Source organism: Myotis daubentonii, chromosome 2 (genome assembly GCF_963259705.1).
Source record: "Myotis daubentonii chromosome 2, mMyoDau2.1, whole genome shotgun sequence".
NCBI lineage: Eukaryota > Metazoa > Chordata > Mammalia > Chiroptera > Vespertilionidae > Myotis > Myotis daubentonii.
Window position 1 is genome coordinate 151,811,284 of NC_081841.1, and position 23,532 is coordinate 151,834,815.

General features: G+C 39.4%; 1 pseudogene; it reads left to right on the top strand.

The window, feature by feature from the left end:
* Window positions 1-16,011, top strand: part of LOC132226724 (eukaryotic initiation factor 4A-I-like) — a 76,482-nt pseudogene extending 60,471 nt beyond the window's left edge.
* Window positions 16,012-23,532: the final 7,521 nt, after the last annotated feature.

A 23,532-nucleotide genomic window follows, 5' to 3' on the forward strand; every position in this document is an offset into this window, starting at 1 on the left:
GATAAGTGCCCTTGACCAGAATCAAACCTGGGACCCTTCAATCCTCGGGCCAACGTTCTGTCCACTGAGCCAAACCGGCTAGGGCTAATATAATATTTTTTAAAGTATTATGTTTTCCTTGAGAACACTTTTTATTTTTTATAATAATTTTTACCTTGTAAGTTTCTTCACTTGTACTTCTTGTGATCACTACACAATGTAATTTTCAAAAACAAAGCTTTGTATCAGTATATGGATTAACACATATTTGAGACTTTCTTTATTAAGATGAATTTCTATGTAAATTCTCATAAGAATAGGTTCTGTTTGCAGCTGTAAAAATGAATATATACAGAAATTACAAGACAGACAGCCTGTCACAGCATCAGCTGTTCCGATCTGTACAAGAGACGTGGAAGAGAATGAACAGCCTGTCCTTTTTCTTGCTGCTCTGAGTGGAATGAGCTGCTAAGGGGATCATGGCCTTAGGCTTGTCTGTACGCATGCCACTTAATTGGAAAGTGAAATATGTGAATTTTCCTAAGTTAAAGAACTCCACATGATAGTCTTATTATTGAACATGTACATTTGCTTTATCTTTAAAGGTTATTTGGTTTAATTAACTTTATCAAAACCTCTCATTGAGATAATTTGATTATTAATTGAATAAAAATGTTAACTGGGTCTGTTCATAAAATCCTGAATGTTCACTCTTTACATAGATTTTTATTTTTCTTATAACTTTTTAAAAGTATTAAATATATATTTGTGTTTCTGAAACACAACAAAATTATGTTGAAATTATTTTATTGTATATATTCATTTAATTGAGATAAAATTAATTAATATCTCCATGACATGTAAACTTGAAGCAAGGGTGTCCAAGAATTATGTGAGGGAGTAAATAACAATTATGTATGGAATTTAGGCTGGTTAAAGAGATAGATATGATGGAAAAGATAGTTAGAGTCAAAGATCACAGATCCTGGTGGAGACTAAGGAATACTTAAAGTATTTCTAGAGTGAATGAGCTTGAAAGATAATAGGCAATGGCTTTAGAGTGAGATACTTTAACTCAATATTGCACAATAATTTAAATTACTTGTAATGACAATGCCTGGCATATGGCCATGGGGAAGATGAGTGATCATAGTGGACAGAGAACAAGCTTATTAACCAGGAGACTTATTGACAACATGTATAAAATCACAACAATTAGGGCAGGAGTGGTGTTTTGAGAAAGGGAAAGTGAGCTAAAATCTTCCAAAAATAGGCAGGAGTGAGATCTATAGATTACTGAAAAAAGGGGGGGGGGGGCAGTAATGGGTCAAGTCTAATTATATGTTAGGTCAGTAGGGAATAAAAAAGAGAAAGGCCCAAGATAAACTACCCTATTTACAGTTCTATTGGTACAAAGGGTTATGGAAACAAAGCTACCTCTTAGAGGAGTTAATGGAAAGCAGTATCTACTTCAAAGATACAATTTTCAGGACAAGATGGTGAAAGGGATGTTGAGAGAAGAATTTGAGAAAGGAGAGAATTTTTCAGTAATTGGATATAAATTCCAGTGTGCAGTTTCAGTAGTTAAGTGGTGGTTAAATAGTTAAGGAAAGAAAGAGGTGGGATTAGATATGGCATTCTATAGACTATTATAGGTATTAGAATTTAAAGGATTAGAAGAGAGCCCTGAAACAGTTTTAAACATGAATTATGACCAAAAGCAATTACTACTAATATACACAAGACAGATAGTGCTGAGGAATCTGTTAGCTCGGGGTAGGGAGAGAGAAGTGGTGGTCATTCGAGGTGGGGACATAATGGGGTTATAAAACACCCTACTGGGTAAATGGAGTCTAGTGAACTCTTAGCTTTTCCCCATGAGTAGCAACTAGGACCTCCCTTAATTCAGCCAAAGAAAACATGGAAGCAAAGAAAGAGTCTGTCCTACCTCAAGTATGTGGGTTCCCACTTGACCCGGCCATACGTGCTGGCTAAATAATTCCCAGGGCCCAGCGCCAAACGAAGACGCTGTACCCCTTGGTCAAAAATAGGAAAAATGAATACTGTTATAAGGACATAATTCAGTGTTTTTCTTTTTTTCATATCTCTCACAAATAAACATAGTGAGTTTTATTTGTTGTCAAATATTTTTATTAAAGAATCATTAAAATTTCAAATAATTTAGAATGAATTTTAGCAATCATTTTTATGAAGTGCAATATCAGCTTAAATTCCAAATATAAGAGCAACTAAGTTATGGATGAAATCACCAAAGTTACATAATTTCCTTTTCCTCTTTATTTTATAACTAGGGGACCGGTGCACGAAATTCCTGCACTGGGTGTGGGGGAGGGGGAGTGTCCCTCAGCCCAGCCTGCCCCCTCTCACATACTGGGAGCCCTCAGGCGTTGACCCCCATCACCCTCCAATCGCAGGATCGGCCCCTTGCCCAGGCCTGACGCCCCTTGCGTCAGGCCTGGGCAGGGGACCCTCATTTCCCCCCATCACTGGTTCTGCCCCCAGCCCAGGCCTGATGCCTCTGGCCCAGGCATCAGGCCTAGGCAGGGGACCCCCAGACCCCTCCAATTGCTGGCTCTGCCCCTTGCCCATTCCTGATGCCTCAGCCAGAGGCGTAGACCCCCATCACACTCTGATCACCTGATTGGCCCCTTGCCCAGGCCTGGCGCCTCTGCCAGAAGTGTCAGGCTTGGACAGGGGACCCCCATTTCCCCCGGATAACTGGCTCTGGCCCCCGCCCAGGCCTGAGGCCTCTGGCCCAGAAATCATCCCTGGGCAGGGGACCCCCATCTCCCTCTGATCGCTTGCTCCACACCCCGCCTAAGCCTAACGCCTCTGACCCAGGAATCATGCCTGGGCAAGGGGACCATCATATCCCCCCAATCCCCGGCTCAGCCCCCCGCCCAGGCCTGATGCCTCGGCCAGAGGAGTTGACCCTCATCACCCTCCGATCACCAATCACCGGATCGGCCCCTTGACCAGGCCTGAGGCCTCTGGCAGAGGTGTCAGGCCTGGGCAGGGGACCCCCAGCTCCCTGCGGTTGCAGGCTCTGCCCCTGCCCAGGCCTAACGCCTCTGGCTGAGGCGTCCGGCTCGGACAGCGGGGACCTGCAGCTGCAGCGGCCCCTGATCGTGGGCTTCGCTTTAGGCCCAGGCAAGGGACCCCTAGCTCCCGGGACTGCCAGCTTCAACCGTGTCCAGCTCCCATCGCTGGCTCCACCCCTACTTCCTGCTATCACTGGCCAGGGCGGAAAAGGCGCCTGATTCTCCGATCATGGCTGCCCCCCAGCTCTTAGCTCCCCCCTGGGTTTCTGATCACTGTCAGTGGCAGGGAGCTTCTTCCTGCTTTCCCTTTCGCCTCCCTGCATTGTGCCTACATAGGCAAATTAACCGCCATCTTGTTGGCAGTTAACTGCCAATCTTAGTTGGCAGTTAATTTGCGTATAGCCCTGATTAGCCAATGAAAAGTGTATCGTCGTACGCCAATTACCATTTTTCTCTTTTATTAGTGTAGATTATAGGCCCAGTGCACAAAACTCATGCAGTGGCTCCCTCAGCCCGCCCTCAACCCTCTCACAATCTGGGATCCCTTGGGGGATGTCCGATTGCCCTCACAATCCGGGACCCCTGGCTCCTAACCACTCACCTGCTTGCCTGCCTGCCTGATTGCCCCTAACCACCTCTGCCTGCCTGCCTGATCACGCCTAACTGCTCTCCTACCGGCCTGATTGCCACTAACTGCTCCCCTGCTGGCCTGATCGCCCCAACCGCCTCTGCCTCACCCCACACCTGGGACCTGGGCTTTCCTCCCTCTGACCAGCCGCAGGCACCCAGGACCCAAGCCGGATTCCCCCTTGGCCAGCTGCGGCCACAGGGGACCGTAGTGGGTGGTTTCACCTGGAGCTCCAGGCATAGCCGCAGGTGCTCAGGACTGTGCAGACTGTGGGGCGTGTGTATTGTCCCTCTACCGAGCTGGACAGCAGGTGCAGCCCCAGCCACTAGCACCCAGGATTGCGGGGCAGGCGGCTTGTCCCTCTCCCAGGCCACAGCCTGGCTGGTCCCCATTCCTCTTTCGTGAGCTAATTTGTGCCTGGCTGGTCGCCATTCCTCTCTCACAGGCTCATTTGTGTCTGGCTGGTCCCCAATCCTCTCTCCCCAGTGTTGAGTGTCTGAGCCATTATGGTGTGACAGCATGAGGGTGTGACAACCATTTGCATATTAGCTCTTTATTATATAGGATTCTTTTTCATCATAATTAATCCCTCATATACTATCTTCTACCTCTAACTACCTCCTCCCCTCTGCAGTCGCCACACTATTGTCCATGTCCATGCATTCTTTCTCTTTTTTTGCTTAATTCCTTCACCCTCTCCAATATTCCACTCCCAGAGCTGTCTTCCTGCTCTGTATCTGTGAATCTGTTCCTATTTTGCTTGTTAATTCAGTTTGTTTGTATATTCCACATATGAGTAAATCATATGGTACTTATCTTTCTCTGACTGGCTTATTTCACTTAACAAAACGTTCTCCGGGTCCATCCATGCTGTTGCAATGGATAAGATTTTCTTCTTTTTTATATTTTGTTGTGTAAGTGTAGCATAACTGCTTTATCCACTCATCTACTGATGTCCACTTGGACTGTTTCCAAATTTTGACTATTGTAAATAATGCTGCAATGAACATATAGGTGCATATATTCTTTTGAGTTAGTGTTTCAGATTTAATCAGATAAGTTCCCAGAAGTTGAATTGCTGGATCATAAGGCAGTTCCATTGTTAATGTTTTGAGGTAACTCCATACTGCTTTCCACAATGGCTACATCAATCTGTATTTCCACCAACAGTGCACGAGGGTTCCTTTTTATCTACATCTTCACCAACACTTGTTTGTTGACTTCTTAATGATAGCCATTTAGACAGGTGTCCACTTTCATTACTCTTATTCAACATAGTAGTAGAAGTCCCAGCCACAGCAATCAGACAAGAAAAAGAAAGCATGCAAATTGGAAAAGAAGAAGTACATCATTATTTGCGGGTGACATGATATTGTATATGTATATGGAGAACCATAAAGATTCCATTAAAAAAACTACTAGAACTGGTAAATGAATTCAGTAGCAGGATTCAAAATAAATATCCAGAAATCAGTTACATTTTCATACACCAATAGTGAAATATCAGAAAGGGAAAGTAAAATGACAATCCCATTCACAATTACTTCAAAAAGAATAAAATGCTTAGGAATAAATTTAACCAGGGATGTAAAAGACCTGTGCTTGGAAAAGTATAAGACACTGGAGAAAGGAATCAAACAAGATACAAATAAGTGGAAGCATGGATAGGAAGGAGTAAAATGTCCATACTACCCAAAGCATCCTAGAAATTCAACACAAATATGCCATTGGTATCGTGATACCAATGGCATATTTCATGGAGCTATAATAAATATTCCAAAAATGTATATGGAACCAAAAAGATCCCAAATAGCAACAGTGTTCTTTTTTTAAAATTTAAATTCTTTATTGTTTAAAGTATTACAATAGGTCTCCTTTTCCCCCCCCCATTGACTTCTCCCCCACCCCCTAGCACATGTCCTCCCCCCCCTCCACCGACATTGGTTATGCTCATATGCATGCATACAAGTCCTTTGGTTGGTCTCTTATCACCTCAACCCCAACCCCCCGCCTTCCCTCAAAGGTTGGACAGTCTGTTTGATGCTTCTATGACTCTGGTTCTATTTTTTTCTCATCAATTTATGTTGTTCACTAAATTCCACAAATGAGTGAGATCATGAGATATTTATCTTTCTCTGACTGTCTAATTTCGTTTAAGCAGCAGTGTTCTTGAGAAAGAAGAACAAAATTGGAAGAATCATGCTGCCTGATATTACTACAAGGTCATAGTAATTAAAACAGCATGGTACTGGCATAGAAACAGACTTATAGAACAACTAGAGGCCCCGTGCATGAAATTCATGCATGAGGGGGGTCCCCTCAGCCCAGCCTGCACCCTCTCCAATCCAGGACCCCTCGGGGGATGTCTGACTGGGGATCGGGCCTAAATCGGCAGTCAGACTTCCCTCTCACAATCTTGGACCACTGGCTCATAACTGCTCAACTGCCTGCCTGCCTGATCGCACCTAACTGATCCCACTTGCTGGCCTGGTCATCTCCAACTGCCCCCCCACCAGCCTGGTGGCCCTTAACTGCCCCCCTGACAGCCTGGTCGCCCCACACAGCCTGCTGTTCGGTCATTTGGTCGCCCCTCACTAACCTCCCTGCTGGCCTGGTCTTCCCACACAGCCTGCTGCTCAGTCGTTTGGTTGCACCTCATTAACCCCACTGCTGGCCTGGTTGCCCCATGCAGCCTGCTGCTCAGTCATTTGATAGCCTCTCACTAACCCCCCTCCCAGCCTGGTTGCCCCATGCAGTCTGTTCAGTCATCCGTTTGGTTGCAATGGTCGCTTAGGCTTTTGTCAAATACTAATTGCCTTTATGGTCAATTAGTATTTGTCAAAGGAGGAAAAAACATGCAATGAGCTAAAGAGAGTCTATTGCGTGTTGGGAAAATTAGACAGATATTTACAAGAAGAAACTCAAAATGGATTAAAGACTTAACTGTTAGATTTGAAACTATAAAGATCCTAGAAGAAAACACAGACAGTGAAATCTCAGACATTTCTCATAGCAATACTTTTCTGATATATCTCTTCTGGCCAGGGAAACAAAAGAAAAAATAAACAAATGGGACTCCATCAAACTAAAATGTTTTTGCACAGCAAAGGAAATCATCAACAAAATTAAAATACAACCCACTGAATGGGAGAACGTATTCCTTGATGTATCTGAGAAGGAGTTAATATTCAAACTATATAAAGAACTTATAAAACTCAACAGCAATAAAACAAGCAATCTAATTTAAAAAATAGGCAAAGAACTTCAATAGACACTTCTCCAAAGAGGACATACAGATGGCCAATAGACATGAAAAGATGCTCAACATCACTAATCCTCAGAGAAATGCAAATAAAAACCACACTGAAATATCACCTCATAATTTGTGTGTGTTTTTTTTTTGCTGTATGCATGCATATGCATTTTTTTCTTAACAGAATGAAGAAACAATTAAAAACTAACTCATGATTTTAGACATGTGTACATTCTATCATAACTCTTTATATCTGTGTAGCTGATGAATAAGGAAGGATTGATTGAAAAGAAAAGAAAACATGGGTTTTCTTTTATTTCCTTTTTCTTCAGTGTAAGTTGTTGGCTAATATAGGAAGTAATATAATTATAAATGATATGATACGGTTTCTTGAGTGTTCATGTTTTTTTTTAAAAACTTCAATGATTTTCATTTCTATTTTTGTATTTGAAGCATGTTCTTGTTCAATTTGTAAGTGCAGCCTTTCAAGACTGTCAGTGCCCCCACTTAATCAGTAGTCAGTTGTAACAAGCTTCTTTTACATTTGCTTTGAGTCTTATCAAAATCCACATGCAGCATGAGTCTACTGTAATTTTGTGTTATTGGGACATTGGATATGCTGTATGTGAATGGGACAGCAAGGAACAGCTATAGACACACAATGCCTATATCTCCTTTGCTCTCACATGTGATCCATTGTCCTACTGGACTTACAGCACAAAAGTTCAAAGATAAATCTATTAAGAATCCCAAAAATGTGACAACAGAGCATTAAACCAAGAGCAGGACTCTTCAGAGCATGGAGCCTTGTACAACTGCATAGGTCTCATGCAGAAGGTTTAATCAAAATTAACATATATTTGAATCTACATTCTTCAAACTTTTCATGATTCCAAATTGCCTAAACAAATGTTTATACTAGTAAGATTTTATTTTTGAATTACATTTTTTATTATGCAGACATACAGAGGTTCAAATAAAATATTTCTAAGAAAATGATTTTGGAGGAGTGCTGTTTACTCTGTAAATTATTTTGATATGTTTTAAAAGAAAGTTATTTCTGTCTCAGCTTTTGTCAGAAAATCTCAGAAAAAGAAATGTTAGTGAAATATTCTTTTGGTTATTTATACTCAATTATATTTATGGAAAACCATATATGTTCTTCATTTCCTGAACAACTAAATGCTCCATGACTTGATGTACCCTTTTGGGCTTTCTGTTACTGCTTTTATCTTTCAATCTCTTTTGCTCTCTGCCCCTATTACATGATTTTGAGAAGGTCAGAACTCATAAGGCTATACAAAATATTTCCAATCATTTTATACTCATGAAGCAGGTTTGAATTGTAGGAGTTTCTTGGGTTAAAAATGTTCAATTTTTCATGTTATTCCTCTGAAGCTATTTACTTGAAAGATTTTCTTTTTCAATTTGTGCAATCATTTCTGGATTTGGAAGACATTTTCAAAAAAAGTATAGACGTCTAATTAGTAAATATAGATGAAAATCTTCTCAGATACCTATGTTAAATGTAAATTTATGAGGTAAAAATTTGCAATGAATATGTAATAAGTTCCAGTTGCTTGGTTGCTCTTGTTTTAATCATCCATGATCTATTCACTTACTTCATTTATATTATCAACTTTATCTAATTTTAAAGAATATTTATTCCTCTTGTGCCTTGACCTATGTTTTTGAAAAAAAAAATTATTATTAGATTCACTTTGGAGACAGAAGAAGAACTAAGAACATTTTTTCTTAGGGTAGGTACACATTCATCAATTTAAATGGAATTCCATTGGAAATCAATAAACAGAGAACACAAAAAATGTCAAAGCTTGTCAACTAAACGACTTTTGGAGCTAGGGAGCTTAGAAAAATCACCCAATTTATGAGCACTGGATTAAGTGAGTGAAGTGTAGCATGATCAATTCCAAATACATCTTACATGTGATTGTCTAACCATTTTTTCTCCCTTTCTATTTCATTCTCCTCTGCACATGATCTTTTTATTTTCCATCAAATAATAGGTAATAGTATAAGAGGCTTTAAAAGAAATTATATATCAGTGTCTTGTGTAGAATAACACACTGTAAATTTTTTAAAAAATACATTAATTTCATCATCAATCATCAATGTTTAGATAAGTATTGGTTCAAGAATTTTACTAGCAAATCAAAGAAACTAGTTTTATAACTAGGTTAGGAATATTTGTCTTTTGTGTTAAAAAATAATGAACCAATTATTTTTACATCTAGATTAGAAATAATATATTTTAGGATTTTACTTTATAGTAAATATTTAATTGATTAATTATTATTTTTTTAAAGTACATCAAATAGGTCAGTAGAAATTTTATTTGGGGAACAAAGAAATATGCATTATTCTGATGACATGTAAATGTGCATGTGCAAGTATCAACCAAAGGTAGACTGGTTCTTTAAAAAATATAGATTTGTTTGAATTAAACATTTTTGGCAAATACTTTGTTCATAAATTATAAATTTAAATTGGATTTTACTCTTAATATTTTAATATAAGGAAGGCACTTAAGTAATAAGTAGTGATTTAGTTATCTATCTATATCATTTATCTATCAATATATCTATATTCCATTATAGTGAATATGATATCACATATAATTTTATTATAAGGAAAAATAGTGAAATCAGTTATATGTAGCTATTTCACCAATAGACTTATTGGTAATATAAGTATATTTTAATTTCAAGATTTCTTAATGATCCTAACTAGCAAATTAAATGTGTTTTCTGTCTTCTCTTATTTTCATCATTTCCCATATTTTTCTGTGTATAAGAAACTATTTTTTTCTAAAATTGTTAGACTGAAAATCGAGGGGTGTCTTATACAGGGAAGTTAGCCGAGGAGAGAGCTGCAGGGTGCATAGCTGCCCATACCTTGTCAAACAGGCTTCCTCCAACCATGAGCCTTATTGTTACTGATGTCAGTTGATGCCATAATTGGAGGTCGAGGTGGAGAGTGTGCAGATTCAACAGAGACCAGAGCATTCTGAGACCATAAGGATGTCAAAAAATAAAAAGATAAATACTGGTAAGCGATTGTCTTACTCTGCAAAATTCAAACTGAATGTAATCAGCTATGCAAAAGAACAAGAAATAGAGCTGCAGAGAGACAATTTGGACCTCCTCCCACTGAGTGTATGATCAGACAGTGGAGAAAACAGGAAGAACAACTCCTTAAGATGCAAAAAAGAAGGCCTTCAGAGGAAAACCAGCAAAATGGGCAAACTTGGAACAGAGGCTTAGGACTTGGATTATGGAGCTGCCCCAGAGTGGCTTATGTGTGTCAACAAAGCTTATTCGATGTCAGGTAAGAATGTTTGCAAGCGAAATGAACATTGTTGATTTTACAGGAAAGGCAAAATAGTGCTTCAATTTCATGAGGAGAGAAGGGTCGGCCATGAGAACAGGAACAAAGTTAGCTCAGAAAATACCACCACTTTATGAGGATGATCTCACATATGTAGACAGTGACACAGAAGACAGCAGTGATACAATAGAAGTTGAAGAAATTGATATGTCTGGGACTAATAGTGATGAAGAAGAGAGCAGTGAGGCAACAGAGGCTGAATAAAGTGACATGCTGCATAATATCACAGTACTGGTATGTAACATTACCTGTGGTAATTACTAAATAAAAATGTGTTCTGTTTTATGTTTAAAATATTGATTTCTTAATTTTGGGTTGGAAAAGAGGGGGGAGTCTTATACATGGAAAAATATGGTATTCTCTGAACATATACGTTATTGCCACACATTTACACTTAATTTTTTATTATTTCTCCAATCATTATAGGTTTTAATTTACACATACTAGAATATTACAAATGACTAAAAACTTGTGACAATTAAATGAAAGTATTTTCTCTTAAAGATATTTTGTTAAATTACATGTAGCCAGTGTTTAATGCACTGAGGGTACACTTATTAAATAATCACATCATTAGGCATATGGTGAACTTTTAGGGAGTGTCAGAATAGTAGGGAAAAGAAACTCATTCCTATTTTGTCACCCACTATCCCCCAAAAAGGGAAGAGAAAATATGAAAATATATACACAGACTCACACACTTATGCATATTTATCTGCATAGTATTGCTTCATTATTTATGATTAGTAGCAATTATTTTTTAACTTTTGCTTTTTGGTGTCACAGTCACTGTAATTTACTCCTACTATAAATAGGCTTAGAATTGAAAATATATATTGCTGCATAATTTGAGGATCCTCAATTCATTTAGTTTATTTGTATATAGCCTTATTTGTATATAGCCTGAAGTGAGGTTAACCATCAATCAATACCTTCTAATATAATGGTCTAAAATTTGAGATACCAACGACACATTTAGCATTTTGAACATATTTTTAAATCTTGGTTTAGGCTGTGATCTGTAGTGTTATAAATTGATAACATAAGTTGTTCACTGTATAATATTTTAGTGCTTACAGTTATTACATTTTAAAATTTAATTCCTCTTTATATCCAACAAATATTTTTTCATAATCTTTGACCAGTTGGCTTTATGTCATACTTAGCTCAACTCAATATCCCTATGAAGGAATCTTGGGATGGAGAGGAATCATATAAAATTAAAGGTCTTCTATAGAAATATAAAACTGTTAGAATAATGATTTAAAAATTAAACTAATTAGAACAGAAAAATTACAAAAGTTAGTAGGATCTGAAAACTGTCCTAAATGGAAAGAGAGACACTATCTCTTTCAGGCAGGAGTTGCAAAAAAAAAAAAAAAAAAATGGCAGAGGAGCAGTGTTAATTTGATAGAAAAAAAAATGAGGGGATAAAGGCAGCACACTTTTTAGTTGTGCCCTGTGGGTCTGTCAAGTTCACTGAGCTCTTTTTTATGTTTTCTGTCTCATTATCTAATAACTTGAAGCTCAAAAGTGACAAAGTTAAGGAGTTTAAATTTAGGAAGAAAGATAGCAGAGCATTTAGGTTTTATTTTAGCTTTTTCACCTCCAATTTGCAATTCTCCAATTGTTGGAGAGGGAAAGATTGCGTATTTCACTGGGACTTTGGAAGCCTAATTTTTTTTTTAACATTTTTTTTGATTTTAGAGAGAGGGAGGGACAGGGAGAGTTAGAAACATTGATGAGAGAGAAGTGTCAATCGGCTGCCTCCTGCATGCCCCACACTGGGGATCGAGCCCACAACCCAGGCATGTGCCCTGACTGGGAGTTAAACCATGACCTCCCGGTTCATGGTCTCACACTCAACCACTGAGCCACACCATCTAGGCTGGAAGCCTATTCGTAACAATAGTATGGGTAGGTTAAAATATTTTTAAAAAATCAAAACTGTTTATTAAAATACTTTTATATTAAACTACTAGAGGCCCGGTGCACAAAAATTTGTGCACTCGGGGGGGAGGGGGGTCCCTCAGCCTGGCCTGTGCTCTCTCGCAGTCTGGGACCCCTCGGGAGATAATGACCTGCTGGCTTAGGCCTGCTCCCGGGTAGCAGAGGGCAGGCCCAATCCCTAGGTGCAGCCCCTGGTCGGGCTCAGAGCAGGGCCGATTGGGGAGTTGGGGCGCCGTCCCCTGTCACACTCAAGGCAGGGTCGATGGGGAGGTTGTGGCTCTACCCCGTCACACACAGAGCAGGGTCCGTGGGGGGGGGAGCTCCCCCCTATCAGGCACAGAGCAGGGCCAATAGGGAGGTTGTGGCCCCGCCCCCTGTCACACACAGAGCCGCAGGGCGATCAGGGGGTTTGGGCGCTGCCCCCTGTCACGCTGATCCCGGTGCTGGGAGGCATATTACCCTTTTACTATATAGGGTAGAGGCCTGGTGCACGGGTGGGGCCGGCTGGTTTGCCCTGAAGGGTGTCCTGGATCAGGGTGGGGGTCCCCACTGGGGTGCCTGGCCAGTCTGGGTGAGGGGCTGAGGGCTGTTTTCGGGCTGGGGGTGACTGAAGCTCCCAACCGCTCCTTTTTTCCTTTTTTTTTTTTAATTCTGGGCCAGCTTTACCTTGAGGCTTGGCTCCAGCTCTTAGGCCTCCGGCTGAAAGTAGGTTTCTGGCCTTTGCTTACAATGTTGCCAATCTGCTGGCTGAAGTTGGGCGTATTTGTTACAATGTTTCTTAAACTGCAGGCTCAGAGGCAGCCGCAGGCGGGGAACGTTGGTTTCCTCCGTCACTGGGGCAACCAAGCCTCATGTTAGTTTCAAGCTGCCTGGCTGCCGGCCGCCATCTTGGCTGACAGTTAATTTGCATATCTTGCTGATTAGCCAATGAAAAGGGTATCGGTCATACGCCAATTACCATGTTTCTCTTTTATTAGATAGGATGTTATGTATGTGTTGTAATCACTCAATTTTATTGAATGTGGACAATAGACCAATATGCTACTGCATACTTTCTAGTGTGATTGGAAGTGGAAAAACCATTCTGGGAGTCACAAGACTTGACCAAATTTGCTAGATGTCACATTCAATATTGTTTATTAAAGTAGGTATTTCAAGTTTTTAGCATAAATTGTTATAGTCTGTAAGCTTTCACAGGGAGTAGGTGATCTTTCTTAATGCTTAGGATGAGTATACATTTATTTTTAAAGGGGCAATTAATGGTTATATCTATATTAAAATACATTATTATTTAAATCATTGATTTTTAGTGAATATACAGGATATTATTGAAGACACAGCACATTTTATATAAAGAAAATAAAAACTCCAGCAAAAACAGAAATTGAAGGATTTACAGCCTCATTATGAGCAGACGTGATTTGATTAAAGGAGAAAAGAGGTGAGGTGACCTAGCAGCAACACCAGATATAATTTTATAATAAAAATCAGAGCTAAATAAGGCTATGTCAACAATTACGCAAATAAATATTTGACCTTCTAATTTCAATTCATTACAAATGTTATATAAGGAGCTAGGCTTCCACCTGAAAGGCAAACAAAATTCTGAGAAAAAATTTGACATGGACTGTGGAATCTCAGAGGAAAGGTGGGAGGGTGGGGAGAGATTAACCGAAGACTTTATATGCATATGTGCATAAACCATGGACATAGATAATAGTCTGGTGAAGGCCTGGGGTTGGGGGCATGTGTGGGCTAGAAGGGCTTAATGGGGGAGGAAAGGGATATCAGTAATACTTTCAATAATAATGATAAATTTTAAAAAAAGAATTTGGCTCAGAGCAGGAGTTTCTATTCTGCTCTGATAGCTGGTCAAGTATGTACCCTATATATTTTAAAAAAACGTTTTTATTGATTTCAGAGAGAAGAGAGAGAGAGTAATATCAGTGATGGGAGAGAATTGATTAGCTGTCTCCTACATGCCCCCCACTGGGGATGGAGCCTGTAACCTGGGCATGTGCCTTGACCAGGAATGGAACCATGACCTCCTGGTTCTTGGGTTGACACTCAATCATTGAGCCACTCCAGCTGGTCTGTACCCTAATTTTGATATTACCTGGTGCACAGAATAGTGTATCCTAAACTTTTTCAGATTAAATTGTATCAGTTCAAAAATGCATTATTGAACCATTTTTTTTTCTCAGAAGGAACTACACACATAATAAACAATGGGCCTGCCTCAATTTGTTTTCAGACAAGCATTAATCCCAATCACTTCTGCCAAACTCTATTTGTTGATTCTCTATGTTGCTTTACATATAAAATGTTAAACATTTATATAATGGAAGTTATTGGGGTGGTGTTTAAATCATTATGCCAAATTTAAAACAAAATGGTAAATAATTCAGCCAGTAAAGTCTAGTGCATTTGGAAAATAGAGCAAGTAAAATATGGTTAACTTGTAGTCCAGGAATAAAGGAAAAGAATGTTCTTTAATGGAAGAAGGCAGGAAGTTAGGATAAATTATTTTGAACAAAAGTTCATGGGAGAAATACAAGAGTTGGAATTGGTAGATAGCAGTTCCTCATTGGTTGCAGGCAAGGACAGCTTGTTGCCAATAGAGAGGAAATATTTCTTCTTCTTACTGCACCATGTTTCTGTGATAAGTGATATGTGAGAGCCCTCCCTTCATGGATTTCTGACTTCAATGCTGAGTTGGAATTTCTTAATACATTTTTTTGCACCATATTCTCAGGAGGTGCTATTAAGGACGAGTTGGTCCATGTTCAAATACTGGCCCAGGCTAATGGTGGTTGAAAGCTCTGAGCCCTGTAGAAAGGAGAGAAATTTAAAACTTGGTCAAGTCAAATTAACAGGTATTTTGTCTAGATTGTTGAGTGGGTACACATAGATAATCATTAATGAAGCACTGAATGTGAATTTGGAAAGTCTATATATGAACTTTTAGTAGGTAAGAAAGAAAGGCATCTGTGAGTCTTACATGTCATATGGAAGGGGGTGGTTGTTTTCAGTAAGGCATTTCTGAAAACATATTTGCCATATCGATTCTGCAACAGATTGAATTGAATCTGAAGGCCACTCAGGCCTTGGTCTTGGCACCTACTAGAGAACTGGCACAGCAGATACAGAAGGTAGTCATGGCTTTAGGAGACTATATGGGTGCCGCCTGCCATGGTTGCATTGGGGGTACCAACGTGCGTGCAGAAGCTGTAGATGAAAGCTCCCCATATCATCGTGGGCACCCCAGGACGTGTGTTTGACATGCTTAATCACAGATACCTGTCTCTCAAATACATCAAAATGTACTGAATGAAGCTAATGAAATGTTAAGCCGTGTGTTCAAGGACCCGATCTACTGGTATGACATATTCCAAAAGCTCAACAGCAACACCCAGGTGGTATTTCTTCCAGCTATAATGCCTTCTGGTGTGCTTGAGGTGACCAAGGAGTTCATGAGGGACCCCTTTCTGATTCCTGTCAAGAAGGAAGAGTTGACTCTGGAGGTTATCCGCCAATTCTACATCAATGTGGAAAGAGAGGAATGGAAGCTGGACACATTGTGTGACTTATATTAAACCCTCGCCATCATTCAGGCAGTCATCTTCATCAACACTCGAAGAAAGGTCGATTGGCTCACTGATAAGATGCACTCCTGAGACTTCACTGTCTCTGCCATGCATGGAGATATGGACCAAAGGAACGAGATGTAATCATGTAATGTTCCTTAACATTGCTGTTTTTCCCGAGCACAGGGCTCATGTACAGTTTAAAATTACCAAAAGGAATAGTTGAATGAATTATTCATTTTTTATAATTTATAGTGTGATATGTATGACTATTTATAAATCTACATATCTACCTCTATCTTTTTGTGTTAATATTGATATTGACATGTCTGTTTATATGTATCTTTCTGCAAGAGTATGAGCTGTTCAATTTTTTAACATGTCTAATTGTATAAGAATAACCTGTGCATTGTAGCATATTCATCATCCATGCCATGTGACCACAATATGCCAGTGTCACCCTTAATGTATTCTAACAATAAAAAAATATTCCCACCTCATACTCCAAATGCTCTGTAGCAGAGCAATTCTTTTTATTTGAGAGTCATTAGAATGCAGATACCATGATTGTATTATAGATCCCAAATACTAAAGCTACATTTTAATATAATAGTCTGTATTTGTTCTCACATGTCATCATGCATTTTTAAACTGCTTTATTATATAAATAAATACCAGAAAATACTTGTTTTATTTTATATGATCTCTCTGACCATAAGTGATTCACCTAATCCAACCATAGGACAGAAATTCTATTTACTTGATCAGCTATTGGAATCCTCCTGGCAAAGATAACCTCAGGGGAGTCTTATGAGAATTTTTAATAAATTAATTTCATGGTCATAAATAAAAAGAAAGCAAAGGGGAAGTTATAATGTTGCTTTGTCTGGACATTTTTTAAAGTCTATGTAATGTGAGACCAAATTAGCTCATAGGAGAAGTCATACTTTAAAGATTGAAGTGAAAAGTGTGAGAACTCTAATATATCAGTACTGGAGTTAGTTTTCTTTTGAAACTGTGTTTTACAAGTAAACAACTTTCCTTTATTGTTTAAGCAAATCTGAGTTGGATATTTTATTACAAAGGCATCTCATGTGATATGCTATATTTTTTATTGAAGTCCAATAAATTTTAAAAAAAATGATCTTACTATTATTTCTAAAAAATGTGTGAACATGTGTTATTTGCTCTTTCCCAAGTTAAAAATGAAATATCTCACCCTGACTGGTGTGGTTCAGTGGATAGAGTGTCAGCCTGCGAACTGAAAGGTCCCAGGTTCAATTCCAGTCAAGGGCATGTACCTTGGTTGCAGGCACATCCCCAGTGGCAGGTGTGCAGGAGGCAGCTGATTGATGTTTCTCTATCATTGATGTTTCTGACTCTCTGTCCCACTCCCTTCCTCTCTGTAAAAAATCAATAAAATATATTTAAAAAAATGAAATATCTCTTAGAATAGTAATATAATATATATTATTTTTTTAAAAAAATAAAGAAATATTGACTTAGCAAAAATGTCCCTAGTTAGGAAATTAAAAAAGATGTCTACTTACTGATAAGAGTTAATTAAATATTTTTGGTAGCCAGGTTAATGATTCAACACTGGGTGTACATTTAATGAATGCAGGAAAATTACTATGGAAAATCTACACTAATAAAAGAGAAAAATGGTAATTGGCGTACGACGCTACCCTTTTCATTGGCTAATCAGGGCTATATGCAAATTAACTGCCAACTAAGATGGCAGTTAACTGGCAACAAAGATGGTGGCTAATTTGCATATGTAGGCACAATGCAGGGAGGCGAAAGGGAAAGCAGGAAGAAGCCCCCTGCCACTGACAGTGATCAGAAACCCAGGGGGGAGCTAAGAGCTGGGGGGCAGGGGCCTGCCCCCAGCCATGATCGGAGAATCAGGCGCCTTTGCCGCCCTGGCCAGTGATAGCAGGAAGTATGGGTGGAGCCAGCGATGGGAGCTGGGCACTGTGGAAATTGGAAGTCCCGGGAGCTAGGGGTCCCTTGCCTGGGCCTAAAGCAGAGTCCACGATCGCGGGGCCGCTGCAGCTGCGGGTCCCTGCTGCCCAGGCCGGGCACCTCTGCCGGAGGCCTCAGGCCTGGTCACTGGCCGATCCTGTGATTGGTGATCAGAGGGTGATGAGGGTCAACTCCTCTGGCCGAGGCATTAGGCCTGGGTGGGGGGCGGAGCCGGGGATTGGGGGGATATGATGGTCCCCTTGCCCAGGCCTGAAGCCTGGGTCAGAGGCGTCAGGCTTGGGTGGGGGGTGGAGCAAGCGATCAGATGGAGATGGGGGTCCCCTGCCCAGGCATGATTCCTGGGCCAGAGGCCTCAGGCCTGGGCGGAGGTCAGAGCCAGTGATCGGGGGGAGATGAGGGTCCCCTGTCCAAGCCTGACACCTCTGGTGGAGACGTCAGGCCTGGGCAAGGGGCCGATCAGGCGATCCGAGGGTGATGGGGGTCTATGCCTCTGGCCGAGGCATCAGGCCTGGGCAAGGGGCTGAGCCAGCAATTGAAGGGGTCTGGGGGTCCCCTGCGCAGGCCTGACGCCTGGGCCAGAGGCATCAGGCCTGGGCTGGGGGCAGAACCAGTGATGGGGGGAAATGAGGGTCCCCTGCCCAGGCCTGACGCCTCTGTCAGAGGCGTCAGGCCTGGGCAAGGGGCCGATCCTGCGATTGGAGGGTGATGGGGGTCAACACCTGAGGGCTCCCAGTATGTGAGAGGGGGCAGGCTGGGCTGAGGGACACTCCCACCCACACACACCCAGTGCACGAATTTCGTTCACCGGTCCCCTAGTGTTAAATATAAACATTAGTCTGTTCATTGTATCATATCTAAGTATGTTTTTATATTGCACATATGTGAGGGAAATTAATAATATTGACTTTTTATTAAATAGTGTTTCAAATAAACTTGGGTACTCAGAAGTCCTAAGTGAATGGAACCAAAAGCAGGCTTCATTCCATGAGGAGGGAGGTAAATTAGGGAATATCAGGATCTAAAGTCACTGCTGGCTCACATTAACTGCTACCTTGTTGAAATTCCAGATTAAACATGAAACCTGAATACTGAAAAAGCTGGTAAGCATTAGAGAGTTATTTACATGGAATAGGAGATACTGAAAAGAATAGATACATCAAGTTATTCAATCAAGATTATGCCTTGAAAACCTAAAACCTAACATGTTCCAGGAACTGTTATGAACCTGGGGACACAATCATAAGGATTAGATATTACTTATTCTATCATAGAATTTACATTCTGTGGAAGGAAAAAATCAGTAACTAGAACATGTTTTACATAGTAATTTGTTCTATATGCACATAAAGGAATAATGGTGGGATAGGAACTACATGAATGTGAATAGAATGGGTAGGCAGAAAATAATATCTGAGAGATGACAGTTGTGTTGAATTCTGAAAAACAAGCATGGCCTCACCATGGAAAGACATTTCTTGGAGAATTATGATGCAGGCAGAAATATTCACAATTATAAAGGCACTGAGGGTAGACTAAGTTTGCCTTGGCAGCCAAAACATAGATGGCCAGCAAGACTAGGATTTATTGAGCAAGTGAGATTGTGATTCCAGATGCCACTGAAGGTAAATTTGGGATGTGACTGAGAAAATTTTCATAAGGAGTTTGGGTAATATTCAAATTGTAAAAAATAAAAAGGTATTGGAGATTTATTAGAAGTAGAGTGGCATATTTTTTAAAAAATATCAACCTTGGTGCTTAACTGGGGATTATTATAAAGAGATAATGGCTACATGAGTGCTAAAATCATTTGGAATATAATATAGGAAGTGAACAAATTCAGGATGTCTTTGGGAAATATCTATCAAATAAATTTTCAAGGATTTGATTTAGAGGAAGAGGAAAGTGAAGAAACAGAATGATTTTTAGATCCTGTGTGTGTGTGTGTGTGCGAGTGCGCATCTGGAAGTATACAATTCCCATTAACAAAAATAGATAAAATAACAACAAAAACATCATGTGGGGGTATTAGGAGAATCTCAACTACTCTTTATTTTAAGTTTATCCATTTCTACATATAGTATAGTAAATATTCTCTTTCCAGAAAAGTCTACGAAGAAGATTGTTGATATAAAAAACCTTTCCCCACATAACAATTATAATCAATCCCCTATTCCTAACATGGGTCCAATAATTTTAATTATTCCTAGCATCCATCCATTAGTCTTAGGAACAGATTTACCCAGTTTACCTGGGCACAGGGTTGCCCACCTAAAGAAGAGCTTATCATCCTCCCCTACAGCAACATGTGAAACTTCTAGGTTATCTCATTAAGGATACCCAGGAATGCATCCTCTCCCACCCTTCCTGCTGGCTATGAGATAACAAGACTGTTCCCTCGTACTCAGAGGGGGAAGCAAAATGTTGAAATCAGAGCCAGCCTGCCAGTTCACTAACCTTGGCTCATCTGATAACCTTTTGAAATTTAAGCTCCTGGAAGGACCAGAACCCCTTTCTTTTATATTATTATTGGGGGGTGGGAGAGTAAACTCCCTGTTATTCAAACCATAATGTTTTTGAGCGTGTGTTATTTTAACTTGCAGTTTTACTAATAATACATATTTTCTATAAAATCATGCCTACAAATAACATTTGTGAAAGTTTTAGTAAGCATATAAGATGGAAAACTGGATTGTGTGTGTGTGTGGGGGGGGGGGGGGGGGGGAGTGCCAGAATGATATGGGCTACCAACTGAAAAATGGAGTAAAAAAAAATTTATCCATCCCCAATGGGTTAAATTGATACTGTGTATGTATGTTGCTGAATGGGAAGGAATGTGAAATAATGTCTAAATGCCATAAGAATGATTGCTGTAATAAATGCTGCTTACAATAGAACTGGGTTAGGGAAGTAGTACTATGTATGCAACAACTTTTCAGAGCTTAATATAAATTCAGAAATAAATGTCATAGTAAATCAATCAGGAGGTTAATGAGAACCAGAAAAAATCTGAATTAAGTGTTGGCATTTCTCTTTAAGCCAAAGACTTCACATACTTTTGTCAGGATTCTGTTGCAAAATGCTTAAGATGCGTTTTAGTGGCATTAGTGAGGATATAAAAGTCTAGGATAACTTCATGTTGCAAGTTGGATGCCCTGCAAGTTTTTGAATCCTATATATAATTCTTAAAGTGGGCATTTTACTTGCTTTTGCACAGCAGCCAAATAGGAAGCATGTTTGAATAAGCAAATTAAAAAAATGTATTCATTCTACATCCTCTGAAAGAAAATGAAGCAGATGCAATATGCCCTCCTTATTTCACAAAAATAAATAGCAATCAATAACGCTGTCATCTCATATTTTAAAAGCTTAATCAAAGTCACCAATTTCAACTTTATATCCAAGACAAATTAATAAGTTAGTAAGAGACCAATGGCTTATAAACACCCTAACAAAAATATATTTAATGCAAAGAAGTTTAATTTAGTTGAAGAATCATGAGAAATGTAGCTGAAACATTTTATTTGCATTATACTTCAGTTAAATATTAATATATCAGTGACATTGTACTTTCCTGATGTGGAAATAAAAGGAGACAATCATAGATTTGGGTCTTCCTTCCTTAATGTAAATTGTTTCTAGAAAGTGGCTGTTTAGTCAGTGTCTACATTTTCCTAATCGTGTCAGAAATGTGATAATTAATGACACAGTTAAGTCTGTCAAGAGGAAGGTAGAAATGAATAAAAATTAAATACTACAAATTGAAAATTTTGAAATAATAGTCTTTGAATTTATAGTTATAAGCAATGAATAGACTTTTTGCCTTGCAGATTTTCTGATTCATTGTATACTCTTTATAAAAAAGAAGGCTGAGAGGAGAGAGGAAAGGGGAAAAGGGGAAAGTGAGAGGAAAAGAAGGTAAAGAAAACCATCCTTTGGAAAAAGGAAAGTTGGAATATCACCTATAATTTGTTCCATTCCCTTGTTACTAAAAATTGGAATGATCAGACTACAGTGTTCAGGTGAGAAATGTTGCTAGTTTGAGCCACTGCTTCTGCCTTTCATGTTCCAGTTACAGCTTTGAAGCAGCACGCTGGAATTGATGTCATAATACTTTAACATTTTCTTCCTACTCTACCCGCAAACAACAACAAAACCTGTTTTTATTTTTCTCTCAATTTCCAAGTATTCTTTTAGTCAGCTGGGTCAAGTGAAGTCTAGCACTTTGTTCATGCCATAACAGAGAAAAGCAGCAAAAGACTTTATCCTCTGTGGAATGGGCCAGAATTTGGAGAACCAATTTGGAGCACTCCAGTGAGGACAACAATGTACTGATTATAGATCAGCGATGGGGTTAGAGGTTTGTGGACACTATGTATAGAATGATCTCTTTAATTTATCATTCAAACTATAATACTTTGGAGGTACATTAATAATTAAATTAATAGAAGACAATTTCCCTGATCTGGAGTCCTTAGTTGGCAGACTAGGAATCCACAGAATTCCAGGCCAGAATAAGAAGTTATGCTTAAGTATCCCCATGACATCAAGAGAAAAATCTTACATCTTTTATGTAGAAAACATCTAATATCTACAAAGAAAAATGAATAAAATTTTTTAAAAGGAAAGGAAAAAACTACCTAACATTATATTTTTCTTTTAGGCACTAAAAGATTAAAAAAAAAAAAAAAAAGGCTGTATGTACATGAGTGTACATGAGATTTCCAAAACGTAAGCTCTGAAATAATCTTCTTTTTGAGAACCAACTTCAAAGTATGAGAACTGTAGTTTTGATCTGTAGAAATATAGGAACAATGACTTATCTTCATCTCCACTGATAGCTTGCTTTATGTTACAGTAAATTCTCACTTTGGTTTTGATTCTGGCCAACATTTCAGCCCCCCCACCTCTACTGTTAGTTTGTAATCAGTATACAGATAGCAAACCCAATGTGTTTTCTGCTTAAGTGCCCTATATAATAAAAGCCCAGCGACCATAATGGCATAACGACTGGAACGACTTCTCAAACAGTCACTATGAGGTGCATTGACCACCTCTCGATCCCTCCCTCCAGGCGCAGCTTCTGATCACAGCATGGCGAACAAGGAACCACGGGGAACCGGGTGGCTGGTGGCAGGGTGGGACTGGGGACTGGTGAGTGGGCAGAATGGCTCAACTCTTGGTCCCTTCCCCCAGCCCACAGGCTCTAATCACAGCAAGGCAAACGGGAACCACTAGGAACTGAGTGGGTGGTGGCGGGCGGGACTGGGGGGAGGGACCAAGGGACTGGTGAGTGGGCGGAAGATGGCCCTGATCGCAGGCTAGGCCTAGGGACCCTATCCGTGCATGAAATTGTGTGCTGGGCCTCTAGTAAAAATTAATATGAATAGCCCTGTACATAAAATTATTATCTTAATTTCTCAAGCAATTTAATTCTGTATCAGGAGATGTTAGTTATAAATCTCACTAATAATACCACAGGCTTTTCATATTTTTTTCTCACTTTGCAATCAATATATGCAATTAAAAGCCTGAATTTTTCTTATATTTCATGCTCTTAAATACAGGTAACTTCATATGCATGATTTTTCTTTTTAGCATATTTACTTAATTTTATTTGGAAGCCATGGTTAAAATTTAGAATAAGCTTTTCAAGGTTTATATAATTTATTTCTAATT